Consider the following 22,400-nt stretch of genomic DNA (forward strand, 5'->3'; position numbering starts at 1 on the left):
GTCAGGGACCGGAGCTTGTGACTGTAAAGTGAGGCTTGTGAGCCCAGAGGGAAGGAATCCAGGAGAGTCAGCCTCTGTAATTTTCCAACAGGTTTGAGGTTCCCTCAGTTGTTTGGATGGGTCTGGGGGCCGCAGCGTGGGTGACCATGGCACCATTGTCATTTGAACCCATGTGCATGTTATTAACAGGTTGGGCACTGGATTTGCCATGCCTCCGTGATGCTCCAGCCCTCTGAACCGGGATTCACGAGGGTGTGTACTGGTGGAAGCATTTGCCAGTGTGGCCCTGATCGGTGCACCTTGTGGTTGGGCCTTGGGGATAAGTATTTAAGATAGGTGCCCCCAAAGTCCACCGGGGGGCCCACCTCCCCCCCACAGTGCAAATCCTACCACCCTGCCTCCCTCAGCCCCCAATCAGATACCCCACCAAACTCCCTATTAGAGACCCCTATCAGACCCCCATCATGGAGGGGGCCTCTAGTGGGAAGGTGTGATGAGGAGGTTACCTGATGGTGGGATCGTGGGGGGGACACACCATTGGGTTACCCTCATGGATTAGTTGGGCGGGGGAAGTGCCCCAGCAATTCCCGTGAGGCGGGCGGGGGAAGTGCCCCAGCAATTCCCGTGAGGCGGGCGGGGGGTGGGGAATGATGGACGATGCGCTTACCCTTCAGCAGGGGGCAGGACGCAGGGCGGTTGCTGCACTTCGCCATTGTGCCGCTCACTCACAATTACAGCCCGACAGTAGGATTTGCGGCGGAATGCTTTGCGATGCCTGCCATGCGGAAATGTATGTAGCTGGGGAAAGTGGATTTTCTGGTCGCCGCTCCAAGTGCCAGCACTAACAGAAGCGATTCAGCTCCGGCGGGCGAACACTTCTCCCAAATGGAGATTCCAGCACAGAGAGTCTGGGCTTTAGTATTCGCCCTGGCTTTTACTCACTGCTGGGCTGTCTTTCAATGTGTTACTTTTGATTCACTCTATTGCAATTCCATCAAGCTCTTTGAATTGATTACGTTTACCTTGTTCTCCATGTCTGTCATTCAGCTGGTTAAACATTGTACCAGGTAACCTGATCTCACTTCTCGCAATCCATCTGTCTTAGTTTATGAGACTCTTATTGCCTCATACGTAATCCATAAATACTCCAGGGGGTCTGTAGTCAGATTCTCTATCGACTGTACGACTACCTTAGGCATCACTACAATCTGGGATCCTGCGATATTATTAGAATGAATTGAATGCCTGCAATGGGCTAGGTTTACATTACTTCCCCTGTCTTCAAGCTACTCTGTAAGCTTATTTTTAATACTGTTCCAGAATCTGATAGAATCCCTGCAGTCCAGAAGGAGGCCATTCAACCCGTTGGGTTTGCACTGACCCTCTGAAAGAGCGGCCCACATCGGCCCACTCCCCAGCTCTATCCTTATCTAATTTATATATCTTTTGAGTACCATGGTCAATCCACCTAACCTGCACATGTGGGAGGAAACCGGAGCACCCAGAGGAAACCCACCATGGGGAGAATGTGCAAACTCTACACAAGACCGGAAGTGGACCGTGCCACACCCAATTTTCTGAAGTAAGTTTTTTTCCTTTCTCTGAGAATACTGCTGATCAGCACAGTTTCTTTTAATATCCCTTCTGGACAACAATTGTCTTCATCCCACAACATTAAGGATTGATTTGCCCCTGTATCTTGAAACATTTTAATATTTTTTTCCCCTTTGATTAGGCTACATGGAAATATTTTACCCTGGCACACAAATTATTAAAACCCGGTTGCCACCTGCTGGTCATTCTGCCCCTGCACAGGTTGTGTTCACATGTTCCCTCCTATTGTCTGTTCTGTTACTCAGTTTACAAATCCCACCTGCTTCTCCTGTTCTCCAGCCTCTAATTTCATATTTCCAGTTTTAAGATGTGTAACGGTTTAAGACGTTTAAGATGTTTAAGACGGGCAGCACGGTAGCATAGTGGTTAGCACAATTGCTTCACAGCTCCAGGGTCCCAGGTTCGATTCCGGGCTTGGGTCACTGTCTGTGCGGAGTCTGCACGTTCTCCCCGTGTGCGCGTGGGTTTCCTCCGGGTGCTCCGGTTTCCTCCCACAGTCCAAAGATGTGCAGGTTAGGTGGATTGGCCATGATAAATTGCCCTTAGTGTCCAAATTGCCCTTAATGTTGGGTGGGGTTACTGGGTTATGGGGATAGGGTAGGGGTGTGGGGTTGTGTAGGGTGCTCTTTCCAAGAGCCGGTGCAGACTCGATGGGCCAAATGGCCTCCTTCTGCACTAAATTCTATGAACACCCGACTTCCGGTGGCGGCGATGTTCTGAGCGGATGCACATCAGGTGGCTTTCCTCCCGGTTGGACCCAACATAGTGAATTTGCCTCCTACGGTTACCTGATTACCTACGTTGCCTCTTTGTTTAAGAAGGGTAGCAAGGATAATCCAGGGAACTACAGGCCGGTGAGCCTTACGTCAGTGATATGGAAATTACTGGAGAGAACTCTTCGAGACAGGATCTACTCCCATTTGGAAACAAGGGGGCATATTAGCGAGAGGCAGCACGGTTTTGTGACGGGGAGGTCGTGTACTAACTTGATAGAGTTTTTCGAGGAGATAGAGAATCTGACTACAGACCCTCTGGAGTATTTATGGATTACGTGTTCCGCAGGGATCAGTGCTGGGACCTTTGCTGTTTGTGGAAATATAAATGATTTGGAAGAAAATGTAACTGGTCCGATTAGTAAGTTTGCGGACGACACAAAGGTTGGTGGAATTGCGGATAGCGATGAGGACTGTCAGAGGATACAGCAGGATTTAGATTGTTTGGAGTCTTGGGCGACGAGATGGCAGATGGAGTTTAATTCTGACAAATGTGAGGTGATGCATTTTGGAAGGGCTAATGCAGGTAGGGAATATACAGTGAATGGTAGAACCCTCAAGAGTATTGATAGGCAGAGAGATCTTGGTGTACAGGTCCACAGGTCACTGAAAGGGGCAACACAGGTAGTCAAGAAGGCATATGGCATGCTTGCCTTCATTGGCCGGGGCACTGAGTATAAGAATTGGCAAGTCATGTTGCAGCTGTATAGAACCTTAGTTAGGCCACACTTGGAGTATAGTGTTCAATTCTGGTCGCCACACTACCAGAAGGATGTGGAGGCTTTAGAGAGGGTGCAGAAGAGATTTACCAGGATGTTGCCTGGTATGGAGGGCATTGGCTATGAGGAGAGGTTAAATAAACTTGGTTTGTTCTCACTGGAACGAAGAAGGGTGAGAGGCGACCTGATAGAGGTCTACAAAATTATGAGGGGCATAGACAGAGTGGATAGTCAGAGGCTTTTCCCCAGGGTAGAGGGGTCAATTCCTAGGGGGCAAAGGTTTAAAGTGTGAGGGGCAAGGATGAGAGGGGATGTGCGAGGCAAGTTTTTTTACACAGAGGGCAGTGGGTGCCTGGAACTCGCTGCCGGAGGAGGTGGTGGAAGCAGGGACGATAGTGACGTTTAAGGGGCATCTTGACAAATACATGAATAGGATGGGAATAGAGAGAGCTGTAGGGGCTCCTGTTTAAAACAGCCCAAAACAGATTCCGATACCTGGGGACCTGTGATGAATGGTTACTGTACCCTTAACACCATGTAGGTGATGCCCCTTCAAGACCGGGTTTGGAACCCTGGGGGACTCCACCTCTGGCTCCGCCCACCAGGGAGCCGTATATAAGGTGACGCCCCGTAGGCGGCACTCAGTGAGCACTCATCTCTGTAGCTGGCTAGTTCTCTGCTGATTGAAGCCTTTATTTACCATTCCACACTCTCGTGTCGTTATTGAGGGTACTACAGGATCCAAATAGCCAGAGACTGGACACAGATCCACAAGTGGAACCTGACCAGCCTGGTGAAGGAAGTTTAAAAAGCACCTGCAGAGGTGGGGCTCACTCCCACTCTCCCTGGCGGGGAGAGTGCAGACGATTGAAATGAATGTACTGACGAGGTTCCTCTTCCTGTTTAGATCCGTACCAATCTTCATCTCCAAGGCCTTCTTCCAAAACATAGACAGCTTAATCATAGCGTTTGTGTGGTGGGGTAAGAATCCGAGAGTTCCCAAACCAACACTGCAGAGGAGGAAAATCAAAAGTGCAGTTCTACCACTGAACAGCAATGGCAGAAAGAGTGAGGGGATGGATAAACAAACCCAATTCAGAGTAGGTGCGGATGGAGGAGGCCTCCTTCAAGGGGACGACCCTCCGGCCCTTGGCTGCAATAGTGCTCCCATCCCCCTCGACAAAATACACATCAGGCCCAGTGGTAGCGGCTACACTGGGTGGGTCCAATTAAGACAGCACTTGGGCTGACTAGGATGCCCTCATGGCTCCCATCTGCGGCAACCACATATTCCCCCCAGCGATGCTAGACACTACCTTTAGGAAATGGAGACGGGACGGGGACACACTGACAGTTAGGGACTTTTATATAGGGCACAGACTGGCGACACTGGACGAACTGACGGAGGAATGGAAACTGCCGACAGGACAGGAAATGAGAAACCTGCAAATAAAGCACTTCCTCTGCAAAGAGACAGTAGGGCACCCTGGGCCCCGGAGACTACACTATTAGAGGATCTGATAAATACAGACAGTAAAAAAGGGGGACTCTGTGGGAAAATGTACGGACAGCTACTGGACAGAGCCCAAACACCACTAGACGAGACCAGATGGAAATGGAAGGACGAACTGGGGACAGAAGTGGGTTGGGGACTCTGGAGCGAGGCAATGAGCAGGGCCAACTCCACCTCCTGCGCAAGGCTCAGCCTCATGTAGCTCAAAATGGTGCACAGAGCGCACCTGACTAGAACCCAAATGAGCAGGTTCTTCCTGGAGGTGGAGGACAAATGTGAACTGTGCCAGGGGGGTCGGGCAACCACACCCACATGTTCTGGGCATGTCTCAAACTTGCTGGATCTGGACAGTCTTCTCTGAGACAATGTCCAAGGTTATGGGAGTGATGTCCAAGGTTATGGCCCAAACGTGGCAATCTTTGGGGTATCCAAACAGCCAGAGCTACACATGGGGAAGAGGGCCGACCCCTAGCTTTTGCTTCCCTAGTCGCACACCGAAGAATCCTGCTCGGCTGGCGATCAGCAGAACCACCCACAGCTGCAGATTGGCTCGCTGACCTCTCGGAATTTCTCCACCTGGCGAAGATTAAGTACGCCACCCAAGGGTCAGAGGGAGGCTTCCTAAATACATGGGGGCAGTTCGTCTGCCTGTTCCAGATCCTGTTCGAGGCCAGCAACAATGAATAAATAGGGAAACGGGAAAGTTAGAAAGAAAAGGGAGAGGAAAAAGAAATGAAAGACAGGGGGGGCACCATTGGAGCAACCCGGGGGAGGGGGATGAAGATGAGAAAGGGTGGAGAGACATAAAAGGGACAACGTGGGAGGAAGGGGGCAACCCTTGAGGGCAGCACAGTAGCATTGTGGATAGCACAATTGCTTCACAGCTCCAGGGTCCCAGGTTCGATTCCGGCTTAGGTCACTGTCTGTGCGGAGTCTGCACATCCTCCCTGTGTGTGCGTGGGTTTCCTCCGGGTGCTCCGGTTTCCTCCCACAGTCCAAACATGTGCGGGTTAGGTGGATTGGCCATGATAAATTGCCCTTAGTGTCCAAAACTGCCCTTAGTGTTGGGTGGGGTTACTGGGTTATGAGGATAGGGTGGAGGTGTTGACCTTGGGTAGGGTGCTCTTTCCAAGAGCCGGTGCAGGCTCGATTGGCCGAATGGCCTCCTTCTGCACTGTAAATTCTATGATAATCTATAACCCCAGCCACGGGAAACACGGCCAAAGCTGATGGGGGAAGAAAATAAGGAGGGGTGAAGTGGAGAGGAAGGGGTGGGGAAACACCTCCCGCAAACCAACCAGGGGGGAATGCAAGGGAGTGTGGGTGGGAGGGGGGCAGGGAGGGACGGGCTGTGGGGGGGTGCGGGAGGGACCATTAGCTGATTCAGAGGGCAGCAGCTTGTGTATAGGAGAACTTAAGGGAAGGAAAAGAGAAACCTTTCTGTATTGTACAGTGAATGAACATGGCCAGCAATGAACATAATTGTTTGTAATTTTTGAAAATGCCAATAAAAAGCTTTTTAAAAAAAGATTTGTAAATCTTTGTGGCCAATTATTTAATCTTCAGGATAGTGATTTGGCATGGCTCAGTGATGCACGATCAATTGCACAAAGACTTGAGTTGGGTACAACTGAGGCTTTATTGCTCTAAGATGTGTGGCCTCCCACAGCATCTGGCGAAATGGCTGCAGCATGGAGGATACACATATTTATACTCCGCCTGATGGGCGGAGCCAGCAGGCAGGGACTACCAACGTACCTGTAGTACAGGTCCTACCATACATCACCTAATAGAGGTGCAACAGCGGTTTACCACATTCACCCCTGTTAAAATTGAGTCCGGCAGGGGTGGTGGAGAATTATATATGACAAATGGTTTTCTTTTTACATTTACATTTACAATTTTTGATAGAGAGGAAAAAAATGTCTTTTGAAGTCCAGTGGACCAGTTAGAGGTTTAACCGGTCCGGGGCCTTCATGTGCCGCTGGGAGCGACGTAGTGGTGGCGGCGATGCCGATGCTGGTCTGATGTCCGGAGCCTCCGACATCATCCTCTTCATCCTCCCCAAATCCTCTTCATCCTCGAGCGTAGGCAGGGGAAGGACGGATGGTCCCGGGGGGTTGCTGCTGGGAGCGCCGGGGGAGGGGAGGGTGGTGCCGGGCCGGGGGTGTGTGTGTGACCTGCTGGTGCCAGGTCCCTGAGGGAGACAGTATCCTGTCGGCCGTTGGGGTAGGCATACTGGGGGTTTGCATGGAGCAATTGCCCCCTTTCAACCAACGGGTCCGCCTTGTGGAGTCGGACATGCCTATGGAGCAGGAAGGGTCCTGGGGTCGCGAGCCAAGTCGGGAGCGACATCCCAGATGTGGACTTCCTGGGGAAGGCAAAAAGACGTTCATGGGGTGTGTTGTTACTGCGGTGTACAGTAGTGCATCAGGGAGGACCTCCTGCCAGCGGGAGGCCGGGAGGTTCCTGGACCGTACAGCCAGTTGGACGGCCCTCCATACCGTCCCATTCTCCCTCTCTACCTGTCCGTTTCCCCGGGGGTTGTAGCTGATCGTCCTACTGGAGGCGATACCCCTGCTGAGCAGGAACTGACGCAGCTCATCGCTCATGAATGAGGATCCCCTGTCACTGTGGATGTCGGCGGGGAAACCGAACAGAGCGTAGATAGTGTTTAGGGCTTTGATGACGGTGGCAGACATCATATCAGGGCATGGGATGGCGAAGGGGAATCTGGAGTACTCATCGACCACACTGAGAAAATACGTGTTACGGTCGGTGGAGGGGATGGGCCTTTTGAAATCCACACTGAGGTGCTGAAAGGGGCGGGAGGCCTTCATCAGGCGCGCACGGTCCGGCCGGTAGAAGTGCAGCTTGCACTCCGCACAGACTTGGCCGTCCCTGATGATTGTCCTTACTTCCTCGACGGAGTAGGGCAGATTGCGGGCCTTTAAGAAATGGTACAACCGTGTGACTCCCGGGTGACAAAGACTGTCGTGCAGGGTCCAGAGTCGGTCTACCTGTGCGCTGGCACATGTACCTCGGGATAGGGCGTCTGGGGGCTCGTTGAGCTTACTGGGGCGATACAAAATCTCGTAATTGTAGGTGGAGAGCTCAATCCTCCACCTCAAGATCTTATAATTCTTGATCTTGCCCCGCTGTGTGTTATTAAACATGAAGGCTACCGACCGTTGGTCAGTGAGGAGAGTGAATCTCCTGCCGGCCAGGTAATGCCTCCAATGCCGCACAGCTTCAACGATAGCTTGGGCCTCTTTTTCGACAGATGTGTGCCGAATTTCTGAGGCATGAAGGGTGCGGGAAAAGAATGCCACGGGTCTGCCTGCCTGATTGAGGGTGGCGGCTAGGGCGACGTCTGATGCGTTGCTCTCTACTTGAAAGGGCAGTGTCTCATCTACTGCGTGCATCCCGGCCTTGGCGATATCGGCTCTGATACGGGCGAAGGCCTGTTGTGCCTCGGCCGTCAGGGGAAAATGGGTTGACTGTATGAGTGAGCGGGCCTTGTCTGCATAGTTTGGGACCCACTGAGCGTAGTACGAAAAGAACCCCAGGCAGCATCTGAGGGCCTTGGGGCAGTGGGGGAGGGGGAGCTCCATGGGGCGCACGCGGTCGTGATCGAGCCCCAGAACTCCGTTCTGGACCACATAGCCGAGGATGGCTAAGCGGGTCATGCTAAACACGCACTTCTCCTTGTTGTAGGTGAGGTTTTGGAGCGTGGCGGTGCGGGGAAATTTGGCAAGGTTGGCGTCATGGTCCTGCTGATCATGGCCGCAGATGGTGACGTTGTCTAGGTACGGAAAGGTGGCCCGGAAACCGTACCGGTGGACCATTCGGTTCATCTCCCTTTGGAAGACCGAGACCCCATTGGTGACTCCTGTTGCTCTTTTTAGCCTTAGTTTATTAGCTCTGATTATGTCACCTTTGCTCACAAGTCGCCAGGTATCTTTCTGATACCGCCACATGGTACAAGCTCAAGTTATGGTTAATAAGTCAGCACACCGCTTAGTAAGATTGAAATCAACGGTCATTTATTATATACAACAAGTAATGTTTACACAATAATCCTACTATCTATATAGAAACCTATCACTACTGGCCAATACTTAACTTTAGGAAGAGCCCACCAGGTCAGGGAAACGAATGGCTTATCGAATCGGATCTGGCCCGCGGGATTCAAAAGGCTGATACAGGTCGTTGGCTAGGAGTCTTTATCGGATAGCGATCGCTGGATTCAAACTTACAGTTGCTGGTTGATGTTCTTGCAAAGGTCTCAAGCAGGTGAAGAAGGGAGAGAGAGAGAGATCTGAACTTGGCCCCTCACTTTATAGGGCCCAGGGGCTTCCCGCCTCTCGGGGCGGCCCTTGACCCTGAGTCCCAAGTGATTGGACTTGTTCCCAATCACTGGGTTCGATACGTCCAATTGCGAGGCGATTCCCCGATCGGTGGGTGGTCGTTCACCTGCCTTTGTTTCGGCCACTGCAGGCGCCGACAGGTCTGGCCCAGTATTCAATTGCTAATATGTTGTTGTTCCCGGGGATAGCCGATTAAATTGCAGATGTCTGGGTTGATGGGCTGCTAATAGTCCTGAGTATAACTGCAGATGTCTGGGTTGATGGGCTGTTAATAGTCCTGAGTATCGATCTGGGCCGACTTCCCCAGAGCCGAATATGATATTCTGCCTGCAGCTGTCCGTTTGTGTCCTGTTGCCTGCTTTTCCCATCAGCCTTTTCGGTTAGCCATTTTAAATCGGGTTTTGGCCAAATTAATAGGGAATCAGCCATTTTAGGTGGCTACAGACCCTCCTTGTGATCCTAACGCGAAGCGTGAAGGATCACATAAATTTTGTCCTTTTCGTTCCCTGACCGGGGGGGGGGGGGGCACGTCCTACATGGCCACTACTCTGACCCTAGCTATGCACAAAAATTTACCTCAACAATTCTTGAGGGCGCTATGTCAGGCAGGGGCATGTATCTAAAAAAACTAAACTGGGAACCTCTAACTTTACCTAAACAACTCATCAAGCATTGCATAATCCTATCTCTCTAAACATACAACAACAATCATAATATTCCATATATTCTTTCCTGGCTTGGCAGTCAAGCGCAGGATCAAACATTTCCATACATTTCTTTTTATTTACAGGAAAACGCAAGTGCATGTTTCATTATTCATAGGTCGCGGGGGTCTGGGGTCTGGGGTCTGGTCATAACCGAATAGCGGGGATCGGATCCGATATACCGGGGTTCGAGCGCGGTACGCTCTCCTTTTCCACTTGCGGAGGCGCATGGTCTGTACTGCACAGCAGAGTATAGCCAATGCTAACAGTGCCTCAATGACGTACGATAAGGAGTACCAAGTTATGAACTTGGCACACCAGGATAATGCAGCGTGGCTGGTGACTGGGCCCTCGGTACTGCGGGGCAGTGAAACATTAACGGCAGGGGGGTTTGGAGTAATGGGGTCCGCGTTCCCGCGCAACCAAATGTTCAGAAAAAGAGTGTTGAGCACGATGAAAGGAGTCCTCATGGCTGTCCTCTTTCTTTTCTTTCTCTTTGTTCTCTGTTTTTCTCCGGTCCTGGAGCTTCTGAAGTTCTGTAAAACAAGCATAGTATCTGTAACTACCTTGGTTTAATATCCGGTGTGTTAGTGTGTCTGTCCTTCTTGGGGCCAATTAAACCCTTATAATTGGTCACAATATGTGACTCCTCCCCCATTTTTTTTTTTTTCAAAACAAATGTTAGGACACGGCACACTTCCCAATGGTGGTCCAGTGCTAAGTTTACCATCCAAATGTTCTAGGATGTAAATAGCATTTGGCAGCAACCCAAAGGTTGCCTAAATAAATAAAACTGTTTTTGAAAGGAAAAGGTCGAAAGAGGTGCGTATGGGCCGCGACGGGTAAGATTTGGATGGAGTCCCCGGGTAGGACGGCTACCAATACCGTATGTCCCCTACCCGAGCGTTTTTGACCAACGGGGGGGGGTCCCCAGGCAGGGCGGGTCTCACGCCGTTTCTCCACTGCCTGAGCAACCGACAAGAACGGACAAAAGTGTAGTCATCATGGTGGGGTTACTGTTCTGAATCTCCCATCAAATCAGAAGAGCAGTTACGATCGGGCGTCTGATACCCGAACAAGTATCAGCTGAAAAGCTAGTTCCTCTGAACAAGTGTCTGGTGGCGGTGGGTGTCTAAGGCAAGTCCTCAGAGGTTTCGGCAGAATGGGCGTGTGGCGGTGGTGGGTGACTGAGGCAAGTCCTCAGAGGTTTCGGCAGAATGGGCGTGTGGCCGCGGTGGGTGTCAGTGGGAAAAAGTTAAAAAGATCAGGTGAATGTGTGGGTGGCGGTGAGAACATTCTCCTGTTGGACGAACAACATTAAACAAACATACAAACAACGGAAAACATCCTGCAGGTTCCATCAGGAAGGACAACACTTTTCACCAAGTGTCTCCTTTAAATCATCATGTGGACACCACAGTTCTCTGTTGCGAACAGGGTCGCAAAGGGGTTGGCGGCTTGGGAGTCAGACCCGAGGTCGTCACCTTCTCCCGGGTGCCAAACTCTGGAGTGAATTAGGGCGGAAAGGGCTGCGTGGTGTGAGTTGGGGTCGCTCTCGTCGTTGCGGATGAGTCTGCAGGAGTTGTCGCGGTGCCAATGAGTTGGGTCGAGTTGGGTGGGGACAAAGTCGGGGTCGTCCGTGTAGTTTGGTGGTCGGTGGTGGGGTTTATTTAAGTAGGTGATGAGGAAGGGGTCACTGGAGTCGAAGTCGGAGTTGCTGGGTGTGGGACCAGGATAGTAGGGAGGCGTGCTGTGGCTGTCGTCAGAGTCACAGTCGCTGTCTGTGCTGCTGCAGTCTGTGGGCGTTCCGGGTCGGAGCGTAAAGTTTGTGGGTGGAGTTGGGGGCGAGTCCGTGTCTGGGCTGGACGTGGAAGGGGTGGGTGTGGTTACGTTGGCTGTGGGTGGGGTTTGGTCGGCTGCGTCAAGCATGACGTGGTGGGAGTGGTTTGACTGTGCTCCATAAACCTTTAGCTGGTTTATGTGAAACCATGCAGTCTTACCATTTTGGTATTTGATTTTATATACCGATGGGCTTACTTTATCCGTAATGGAGTAAGGACCCGAGTATTTCGGAGATCACTTGTTGTCCTATATTATACTCCGTCGCATGCACTGCCTGATCAAAACAGGCTTTGCTCTGTTTTCTTTTAGTGCCCAGTTTAACAGTGGCTGCTAACTGAGCCGTTTTTACATTTGCGAGTAATTGTTCAACGGCTTTCTCATGGGTGAGGGCCGTAACTTCAGGGCTGGTCAGGTCTAAACCCAACAAGTACTCTGTCTCTTTCATGGGGCGTCCGGTCATGAGGGTGTGTGGGGTAAAACCTGTGGAGGTGGAAACAGTGTTACGCAAAAACATCAGCGCAAAGGGGAGGACCGAATCCCAAGTGTTATTCTGCTGGACCATTTTTCTAAGGTTGGTTTTTAGGGTCCGATTCATTCGCTCCACAATACCACTCGACTGAGGGTGGTACGCAATGTGAAATTTTTGGGTTATGCCAAATATCGTGAGGACGTTCTGCATGACCCGTCCCGTAAAGTGAGAACCTTGGTCCGACTCAATACTGCGGGGGAGTCCCCATCTTGTAAAAATGTGGTGGGTTAGGATTTTGGCGGTGGTTTTCGTGGTGTTGGTGCGGGCTGGAAATGCTTCCACCCACTTTGTAAAAGTGTCTATGACCACCAGAACATATTTATAGCCATTCCTGCAAGGGATTGCCCACTTGCAGGAATGGCTATAAATATGTTCTGGTGGACCTATAAAATTGATCTGGAGGTTAGTCCAGGGGCCGTTAACGGGTCGGGTGTGGCTGAGATGTGCCTTTTTGGCATATCTATCTGGGTTGTTCTGAGCGCAGATGAGGCAATTCTCGATGTAATGGGATACATCCTCTTTGAGATTAGGCCACCAACAAAGCTGTTTGAGGTGGGCTGCGGTGGGTTCGATTCCCTGGTGTCCATGACCATCATGGAATAAACAGATCATTTGATTCCTATCCTGCTCAGGAACTACGTAAAGGGTGTCCTTTAGCACCACACCGTCATGTGTGGTTATTGTATTTCTGTACCTCTCGTATGAGGCTGGAAACTTCCCTTTCACGATTTCAGTGAGAGCGCAGTCCTGCTTCTGGGCCTCTACTAGATTTTCGATCCTAGTCTGCGCGACCTGAACTGCACTCACTGGCGCACTCACTGGGGCGCTCTAGGGGGGCTTCCAAAAATACCCATGCCTGGATCCTGCCTTAGCCAGCGCGTCGGCTTTTACATTTCCAGGGGGGGAGGAACGATGGTGGCTGCGGACTTTTATAATGCCAAAAGTCCTGTCCTTGGCTTTTTCTAGAATATGGCGGAGTAATGGGGCTGAGGGGAGGGGTTTCCCATCCGCGGAAACAAATCCTCTTGTTTCCCAGAGGGGCAGAAATTCAGTGAGGCTGTTGCAGACGTATAGACTGTCTGAATATATGTCTTCTGGGCTGGGGAAGGAATCTGCGATGGCCGCAAGCTCTGCTGCCTGCGCGCCTAAGTGTCCGGGTAATTTTAATGCGATTTCCTCGAGGGCGCGTCCCTGCGCGTCCTCCACATAAATCCCACAACCTGTTATGCGTTGCCCATCCAGGATCGTGGAAGGTCCATCCACATTAATCCTAATGGGGTCACACGTGTCCGGGTGAGGGGGGTTCTGAGATGGAGTGGCTAGTTTTCTGGGGGGTGTTTTAGCTATAAAGGGGCCTGTATTATGGTAGGGTGAGATGATTTCACACTCATGGGGGGTTCCCGGGTACTGTAGATTGTCCACTAAGTATGTGTGAGTCTTTGTCCGTTTTACTGTGATGTCCCGTCTTGTAAGAGAAGGGTCCACCTAGCAGCGCGGATTTGGCTGACGATACCGTCTTTAAGTCGTCCGTCTAGTAAAGGTTGGGTGGGGGTGTTCGGTTAAGATGGTGATGGGGTTCAGTCCAGTAATGTATGAGAAGTACTGGACTGCCCAGAAAACTGCGAGCAGGTGCCTCTCACAGGCTGAGAATCCCTGCTCCACAGCATCTAAAATCCGGGAGGCATAAGCCCCTGGCACTAAGTGAGTCCCAGTCAATATTGGGGAATTTGAAGTCTCCCATCACCACAACCCTGTTGTTTTTACTCTTTTCCAAAATCTGTCTACCTATCTGCTCCTCTATCTCCCGCTGGCTGTTGGGAGGCCTGTAGTAAACCCCCAACATTGTGACTGCACCCTTCTTATTCCTGATCTCTACCCATATAGCCTCACTGCCCTCTGAGGTGTCCTCCCGCAGTACAGCTGTGATATTCTCCCGAACCAGTAGCGCAACTCCGCCTCCCCTTTTAAATCCCCCTCTATCCCGCCTGAAACATCTAAATCCTGGAACGTTTAGCTGCCAATCCTGCCCTTCCCTCAACCAGGTCTCTGTAATGGCAACAACATCATAGTTCCAAGTACTAATCCAAGCTCTAAGTTCATCTGCCTTACCCGTAATACTTCTTGCATTAAAACATATGCACTTCAGGCCACCAGACCCGTTGTGTTCAGCAACTTCTCCCTGTCTGCTTTGCCTCAGAGCCCCACTGTCCCTATTCCCTAGCTCTCCCTCAATGCTCTCACCTTCTGACCTATTGCTCCCATGCCCACCCCCCTGCCATACTAGTTTAAACCCTCCCGTGTGACACAAGCAAACCTCGCGGCCAGGATATTTATGCCTCTCCAGTTTAGATGCAACTCGTCCTTCTTATCTAGGTCACACCTGCCCCGGAAGAGCTCCCAGTGGTCCAGATAACAGAAACCCTCCCTCCTACACCAGCTGTAGACATACCTTTTTCAAATTGTGTGTGTCGGGGGGAAACTGAAGTGACATCACAGAAAAGCTGTGGCCTGAGTGGCTGGTTGGGAATCTACACTAAATTAAAAAAATTAAGCATTGGTAACTAATTAAACATAATTACTTAATTATAATTTAGAGGGGTATCTAAGCCAGAGATCGGAGAGTACTATATTTAGCTTTCGCATTTATATTAGAAATCAATGCTAGGAAACAGATAGTTAACAGTAACTTTAAAAAAAATAAAAAAATAAAAACAATTTTTAAAAAAAACTTTTAATTTTAATTAATTGACGCAATGTCAGTTAGAGGGGTGCTGTGCTCTGACTGTGAGATGTGGCAGGTCCGGGAGGCTTCCAGCGTCCCGGATGGCTTCATCTGCAGAAAGTGCACCCAACTGGAGCTCCTCACAGACTGCATGGTTCGGTTGGAGCAGCAATTAGATGCACTTAGGAGCATTCAGGTGGCGGAAAGCATCATAGATCGCAGTTATGTAAATGTGGTCACACCCAAGGTGCAGGCAGAGAAATGGGTGACCACCAGAAAGGGCAGGCAGTCAGTGCAGGAATCCCCTGTGGTGGTCCCCCTCTCGAACAGGTATACTGATAGGCTATCCCTCCCTTTGGATACTGTCAGGAGGAATAGCCTATCAGGGGAAAACAGCAGCAGCCAGAGCAGTGGCACCACGGCTGGCTCTGATGTTCAGAAGGGAGGGTCAAAGCGCAGAAGAGCAATAGTAATAGGGGACTCTATAGTCAGGGGCACAGATAGGTGCTTCTGTGGACGTGAATGAGACTCCAGGATGGTATGTTGCCTCCCTGGTGCCAGGGTCCAGGATGTCTCCGAACGGGTAGAGGGCATCCTGAAGGGGGAGGGCAAACAGTCAGAGGTCGTTGTACATATTGGTACTAACGACATAGGCAGGAAGGGGCATGAGGTCCTGCAGCAGGAGTTCAGGGAGCTAGGCAGAAAGTTAAAAGACAGGACCTCTAGGGTTGTAATCTCGGGATTACTCCCTGTGCCACGTGCCAGTGAGGCTAGAAATAGGAAGATAGAGCAGCTAAACACGTGGCTTAACAGCTGGTGTAGGAGGGAGGGTTTCCGTTATCTGGACCACGAGGAGCTCTTCCGGGGCAGGTGTGACCTAGATAAGAAGGACGGGTTGCATCTAAACTGGAGAGGCATAAATATCCTGGCCGCGAGGTTTGCTAGTGTCACACGGGAGGGTTTAACCTAGTATGGCAGGGGGGTGGGCACGGGAGCAATAGGTGAGAAGGTGAGAGCATTGAGGGAGAACTAGGGAATAGGGACAGTGGGGCTCTGAGGCAGAGCAGACAGGGAGAAGTTGCTAAACACAGCGGGTCTGGTGGCCTGAAGTGCATATGTTTTAATGCAAGAAGTATTACGGGTAAGGCAGATGAACTTACAGCTTGGATTAGTACTTGGAACTATGATGTTGTTGCCATTACAGAGACCTGGTTGAGGGAAGGGCAGGATTGGCAGCTAAACGTTCCAGGATTTAGATGTTTCAGGCGGGATAGAGGGGGATGTAAAAGGGGTGGCGGAGTTGCGCTACTGGTTAGGGAGAATATCACAGCTGTACTGCGGGAGGACACCTCAGAGGGCAGTGAGGCTATATGGGTAGAGATCAGGAATAAGAAGGGTGCAGTCACAATGTTGGGGGTTTACTACAGGCCTCCCAACAGCCAGCGGGAGATAGAGGTGCAGATAGGTAGACAGATTTTGGAAAAGAGTAAAAACAACAGGGTTGTGGTGATGGGAGACTTCAACTTCCCCAATATTGACTGGGACTCACTTAGTGCCAGGGGCTTAGACGGGGCGGAGTTTGTAAGGAGCATCCAGGAGGGCTTCTTAAAACAATATGTAGACAGTCCAACTAGGGAATGGGTGGTACTGGACCTGGTATTGGGGAATGAGCCCGGTCAGGTGGTAGATGTTTCAGTAGGGGAGCATTTTGGAAACAGTGACCACAATTCAGTAAGTTTTCAAGTGCTAGTGGACAAGGATAAGAGTGGTCCTAGGATGAATGTGCTAAATTGGGGGAAGGGTAATTATAACAATATTAGGCGGGAACTGAAGGGCAAATCAACATCTGACATGTGGGAGGCTTTCAAGTGTCAGTTGAAAGGAATTCAGGACCGGCATGTTCCTGTGAGGAAGAAGGATAAATACAGCAATTTTCGGGAACCTTGGATGACGAGAGATATTGTAGGCCTCGTCAAAAAGAAAAAGGAGGCATTTGTCAGGGCTAAAAGGCTGGGAACAGACGAAGCCTGTGTGGAATATAAGGAAAGTAGGAAGGAACTTAAGCAAGGAGTCAGGAGGGCTAGAAGGAGTCACGAAAAACCATTGGCAAATAGGGTTAAGGAAAATCCCAAGGCTTTTTACACGTCCATAAAAAGCAAGAGGGTAGCCAGGGAAAGGGTTGGCCCACTGAAGGATAGGCAAGGGAATCTATGTGTGGAGCCAGAGGAAATGGGCGAGGCACTAAATGAATACTTTGCATCAGTATTCACCAAAGAGAAGAAATTGGTAGATGTTGAGTCTGAAGAAGGGTGTGTAGATAGCCTGGGTCACATTGAGATCCAAAAAGACGAGGTGTTGGGTGTCTTAAAAAATATTAAGGTAGATAAGTCCCCAGGGCCTGATGGGATCTACCCCAGAATACTGAAGGAGGCTGGAGAGGAAATTGCTGAGTTCTTGACAGAAATCTTTGGATCCTCACTGTCTTCAGGTGATGTCCCGGAGGACTGGAGAATAGCCAATGTTGTTCCTCTGTTTAAGAAGGGTAGCAAGGATAATCCAGGGAACTACAGGCCGGTGAGCCTTACTTCAGTGGTAGGGAAATTACTGGAGAGAATTCTTCGAGACAGGATCTACTCCCATTTGGAAGCAAATGGACGTATTAGTGAGAGGCAGCATGGTTTTGTGAAGGGGAGGTCGTGTCTCACTAACTTGATAGAGTTTTTCGAGGAGGTCACTCAGATGATTGATGCAGGTAGGGCAGTGGATGTTGTCTATATGGACTTTAGTAAGGCCTTTGACAAGGTCCCTCATGGTAGACTAGTACAAAAGGTGAAGTCACACGGGATCAGGGGTGAGCTGGCAAGGTGGATACAGAACTAGCTAGGTCATAGAAGGCAGAGAGTAGCAATGGAAGGATGCTTTTCTAATTGGAGGGCTGTGACCAGTGGTGTTCCACAGGAATCAGTGCTGGGACCTTTGCTGTTTGTAGTATATATAAATGATTTGGAGGAAAATGTAACTGGTCTGATTAGTAAGTTTGCAGACGACACAAAGTTTGGTGGAATTGCGGATAGCGATGAGGACTGTCAGAGGATACAGCAGGATTTAGATTGTTTGGAGACTTGGGCGGAGAGATGGCAGATGGAGTTTAATCCGGACAAATGTGAGGTAATGCATTTTGGAAGGTCTAATGCAGGTAGGGAATATACAGTGAATTGTAGAACCCTCAAGAGTATTGAAAGTCAAAGAGATCTAGGAGTACAGGTCCACAGGTCATTGAAAGGGGCAACACAGGTGGAGAAGGTAGTCAAGAAGGCATACGGCATGCTTGCCTTCATTGGCCGGGGCATTGAGTATAAGAATTGGCAAGTCATGTTGCAGCTGTATAGAACCTCGGTTAGGCCACTCCAGTATTCAATTCTGGTCGCCACACTACCAGAAGGATGTAGAGGCTTTAGAGAGGGTGCAGAAGAGATTTACCAGAATGTTGCCTGGTATGGAGGGCATTAGCTATGAGGATCGGTTGAATAAACTCGGTTTGTTCTCACTGGAACGAAGGAGGTTGAGGGGCGACCTGATAGAGGTCTACAAAATTATGAGGGGCATAGACAGAGTGGATAGTCAGAGGCTTTTCCCCGGGGTAGAGGGGTCAATTACTAGGGGGCATAGGTTTAAGGTAAGAGGGGCAAGGTTTAGAGTAGATGTACGAGGCAAGTTTTTTACGCAGAGGGTAGTGGGTGCCTGGAACTCACTACCGGAGGAGGTGGTGGAAGCAGGGACGATAGTGACATTTAAGGGGCATCTTGACAAATACATGAATAGGATGGGAATAGAGGGATACGGACCCAGGAAGTGTAGAAGATTGTAGTTTAGTCAGGCAGCATGGTCGGCACAGGCTTGGAGGGCCGAAGGGCCTGTTCCTGTGCTGTACATTTCTTTGTTCTTTGTTCTTTGTTCTGTCCTGGGTAAGTTCTCTTTTGCCTTTTGATATTTTCTGACCTAAGTAGACAACTTCATCTTGGGAAATTTGTGCTTTGGCGAGGCTGGCTTTGTGTCCATTGTAGCTAAGGTGGCCTAAAAGGACACGTATGTCTCTTTCATGGTCTTCTTCATCAATGGAGGCCACCATCATGTCAACTACGTACTGGATAATGGTGGAGGGCATATCAGGCAGTTCCCTCAGGTGGTCCTGTAGAGCCATGTGAAAAACAGTAAGGCTGTTGTGAAACCCTTGTGGTAGTCTGATCCATGTGTACTGTTGTTGTCTGATGGTGAAAGCAAACCATGGTTGCACCTCCTCTGCCAGTGGTACTGACCAAAATCCATTGGCCATGTCGAAAACTGAAAACCATTCAAGGTCTGGTGAAGGCATTAAAGATGGTGGATGGATCGGCTACCAAAGGAGCTTTTCTGACAATACATTAGTTGGCCCTTCTATAGTCAATAGTCAGGTGCCATGTGCCATTAGCCTTCTTGACAGGCCACACTAGACTGTTTGACGAACAATGAACTTGCACCACTACTCCTGTCTTCCAATTGCTTCACTACAGGTAGTATTCCCTCAATTGAGGAGGGGTTAATGGGGTACTGTATGGTACATGGTGCTGCTACTCCAGTGAAGGATGCTGGTTCCATGTTTAATAGGCCACAGTCATTTTTGTCCTTGGCCCAAATTGGGTGACGCTCCAGTTGGCTCTTTTTGAGGTGTCTGATGGACCATGTGACTTTTCCATTCTCAAAATTAAGAGAACAATTTAATTGGGCTAGTATATCCATGCCCAGAAGGGCCTAGGTTACTGGGCCTATCCAGGTAGAGGCCATCAGTTCATGTGGGCCAAATTCAAGCAACATGTGCTATGTTCTTTGAAGGGTTAATGGTGCATAAGCTTCAATCACCTGTCTTATTAAGGGAAACAAGTTAGAAGCATATTTTTGGGGAAGACAGGTTAATTGAGCTCCAGTATCAAAAAGAAATTCTATTTGTTGGCCTCTCACTCTCAATGATATATACAGTCCATCCTTTCTGTTCTCAATTAAAGTGTGTAACGCTACGTGAATGGACACGCTGAGAGTGGGATCAGTTTGTTTTTTGCTGCGTCGAGCAGCACTCTCTGGTGTTGTGGGGCTAATCTGGTGAACATGCCGACAAAAGCGCCATCGTCATTGATTCGTCTCTACTTGCTGAAAGTGGGCGGAGCCTATGTTGGTCTCTGTATGAGTCCTGGTGATACGTGTCTCGGGGCGGATCCTTGTAGTATGAGTCACAGGGCGGGTCTCGGTAGTATGAGTCACGGGGCGGGTCTCGGTAGTATGAGTCACGGGGCGGGTGTCGGCAGTATGAGTCCTGATTGTGGGCATGTCCTTGGCCCCCACGTATTCTGAAACTACATGATTTTGCCCAATGGCCGTCTTTACCACAAAAATGAAATTTTCCTGTTTTCCTGAAATCCTTTATCGGAGCAAGAACAGGGACCGGGGTTAGTGTTACCGGAGGAGGAGTAATTTTTGCTGGGGTTTCTGTGCTACTTGCAGCGGCTGCTGCGTCGGGCTGGGGCTGAGGGCTAGGACGGAGAGCTCGGACTTTAACCTCCAAGCCAAGGTCCAGTTGAATACATCATTCTATTAAGGCCCTGAAGGTAGTACCCACTAGCTCCCAGTCAGGAAAAAACATGTTTTTTTTTTTTTTGAAATTTATTATTTAAAACAGATTTGTAACATTTACAGAGAAAAAAAGGCCATATACAAAAGCCTTAACAGATTGAAAACGAACAGTGGGAGAGAATAAACATATTAATAAAGCACTTCCCCAACCAGCTCTATTTACCCATGCCCCACGTGTTCAACTAACCTAATGTGGCTCTAAACCCCCCCCCCCCCCCCCCCCCCCCCCCCACTTCCCCTCCCCCCAGGTGCTGCTGCTGTTGGTTTCCTATGCTATTCCCTGCAAGCGACTATCTCCCCCCGGGGATTTCTGATCCCCCACCCCCCTTACCCTCTTAAGTCTTCTCTGCTCTCCCTCCCGGCTGCCCCCCCCCCCCTCCTGACCCCCCGAGGCCTGACCTGCCAGGTCCGCCCCGCACTTGGCCCTAGCCCGCCCCTTCTCCTACTCTCCCTGGTGCCCCCCGACCTACGCTAACTACGTTGACCCCTGCCCTTAGTGCCTGGCTGTCTCCCGCCCGGATGCTCGGGCCCTCCACCCACACACCAAAGACCCATTAACCTGATTGTATCTCCCCGTGCCCTTTCAAGTCCCTTACCCAGCCCCTAGCCCATCCCCCTATCAGAGGCCCCGGTCTCCCGCCAAAAGGTACCAAGCGCGGGACCCCCTTTGCAGGGCCCCTCCCCCTTCTCCCTGCTGCTCCTGCTTCGAACTTCGCCGCTCCACTCAACCACTTCTGGTCCGACTGTCTGTACACCAGGAGGAAAACCTCTTCTTTTTGTCTCCTCCACCGATTCAGGCCGCCAGGTCCCGAAGAAAACAGGTCCGTTTGCCCATCGCGGGCGGGAGCGATCCGACCTGCGACCTGCTTCCTCGAGGGCGCCATCGGAAGTCAGGAAAAACCATGTTAAGGGCATTATACATTTCAGGTCTCAAACCAGCAACAAAAGCAGTTCTGAATGGTCCTCGGGTATTCGCATCCCAATTCCTCTCTCCTGCCTGGAGTTCCATTCTGGAATGCTCCTTCCAAACTGTTCTAAACCTTTCCTCATAGTCTGTGAGATCCTCCAAATGCTTTTGAACACAGGCAGCGGGTTTCTCCGACCACCCGCCGGGATCATGCCGGTCCTTTGGCGCATGCGCGAACTCGCACAGTCCCTTCGGCGCCAGCTCGCGCGGCGCCAACCCGTCCGGCATCCTCCTAGCCCCCGGAAGTGCGGAGAAGTCTGCACTTTCGGGGGCTGTTGACGCCGGAGTGGTTCGCGCTGGTTTTCCCGCCGGCGTGGGGACTTAGTCCCCGGAAAGGAGAATTCCGCCCCACGTGTTATTTTTCCCCAGTCAGTTTTAGGTGGGTTGAATCTTAATAGCTAATCTTTAATTGCCTGCCATCCCTCTTCTAGATTTTGTAAATCGTCGTCTAGAGCTGACCGAACTTCCATTGAGAGTATTTTACTATTATGTGGATGAACCATCACAGACAGAATCTGTACAACATCTAACGGATGGAGACCGTAAATATTCTGTAAGCGCTGTAGCTGTTCCCAGGTGGCTAACCCCCCCTTCTTAGATTGCGGGTGTTCTTTGGACCATCGATCAACTTTATCGGGGTCTGTCAGATCATGGACTCGATGTCAGGCATATTGAGATTTAGTGGTTGTTGCACCGCTGTCGGTTGTTTCGATCGCTTCAACCTTAACCCATTTGGTGCGTAATGGGGCGAGTCGTCATGTTCCAGTCCTGCCACTAGATTCGTTTTTTGCGTCACTGTCATTGTCCGAGCTAGCTCGTGTAGTGATAACAATCTCGGAGCCTGCTTAAGCTGCCCCGGGAGGCCCTTGAATCGGGGTTAGCTGGATGTTTTGGCCGGCCACATTCGCATTGTAGACGGGTGTGGGGACTAGCTGAGGTTGAGCGTTCGTGGGGACAAGGGCCATTGAACCCGGCACAGACATGGG

General features: G+C 50.5%; 1 protein-coding gene across 2 annotated transcripts in view; it reads left to right on the forward strand.

Moving 5' to 3' along the window:
* The first annotated feature begins 760 nt into the window (after positions 1-760).
* LOC140430903 (adhesion G protein-coupled receptor G3-like) overlaps positions 761-22,400 on the forward strand; it is a 380,819-nt gene continuing 359,179 nt past the window's right edge. For both annotated transcript variants that reach the window (XM_072518691.1, XM_072518690.1), the window contains exon 1: positions 761-1,582. The gene's annotated coding sequence lies outside the window, so the exon portion shown is untranslated. The remainder of the gene's footprint in view (positions 1,583-22,400) is intronic.

Source organism: Scyliorhinus torazame, chromosome 10, assembly GCF_047496885.1.
Source record: "Scyliorhinus torazame isolate Kashiwa2021f chromosome 10, sScyTor2.1, whole genome shotgun sequence".
Taxonomy (NCBI): domain Eukaryota; kingdom Metazoa; phylum Chordata; class Chondrichthyes; order Carcharhiniformes; family Scyliorhinidae; genus Scyliorhinus; species Scyliorhinus torazame.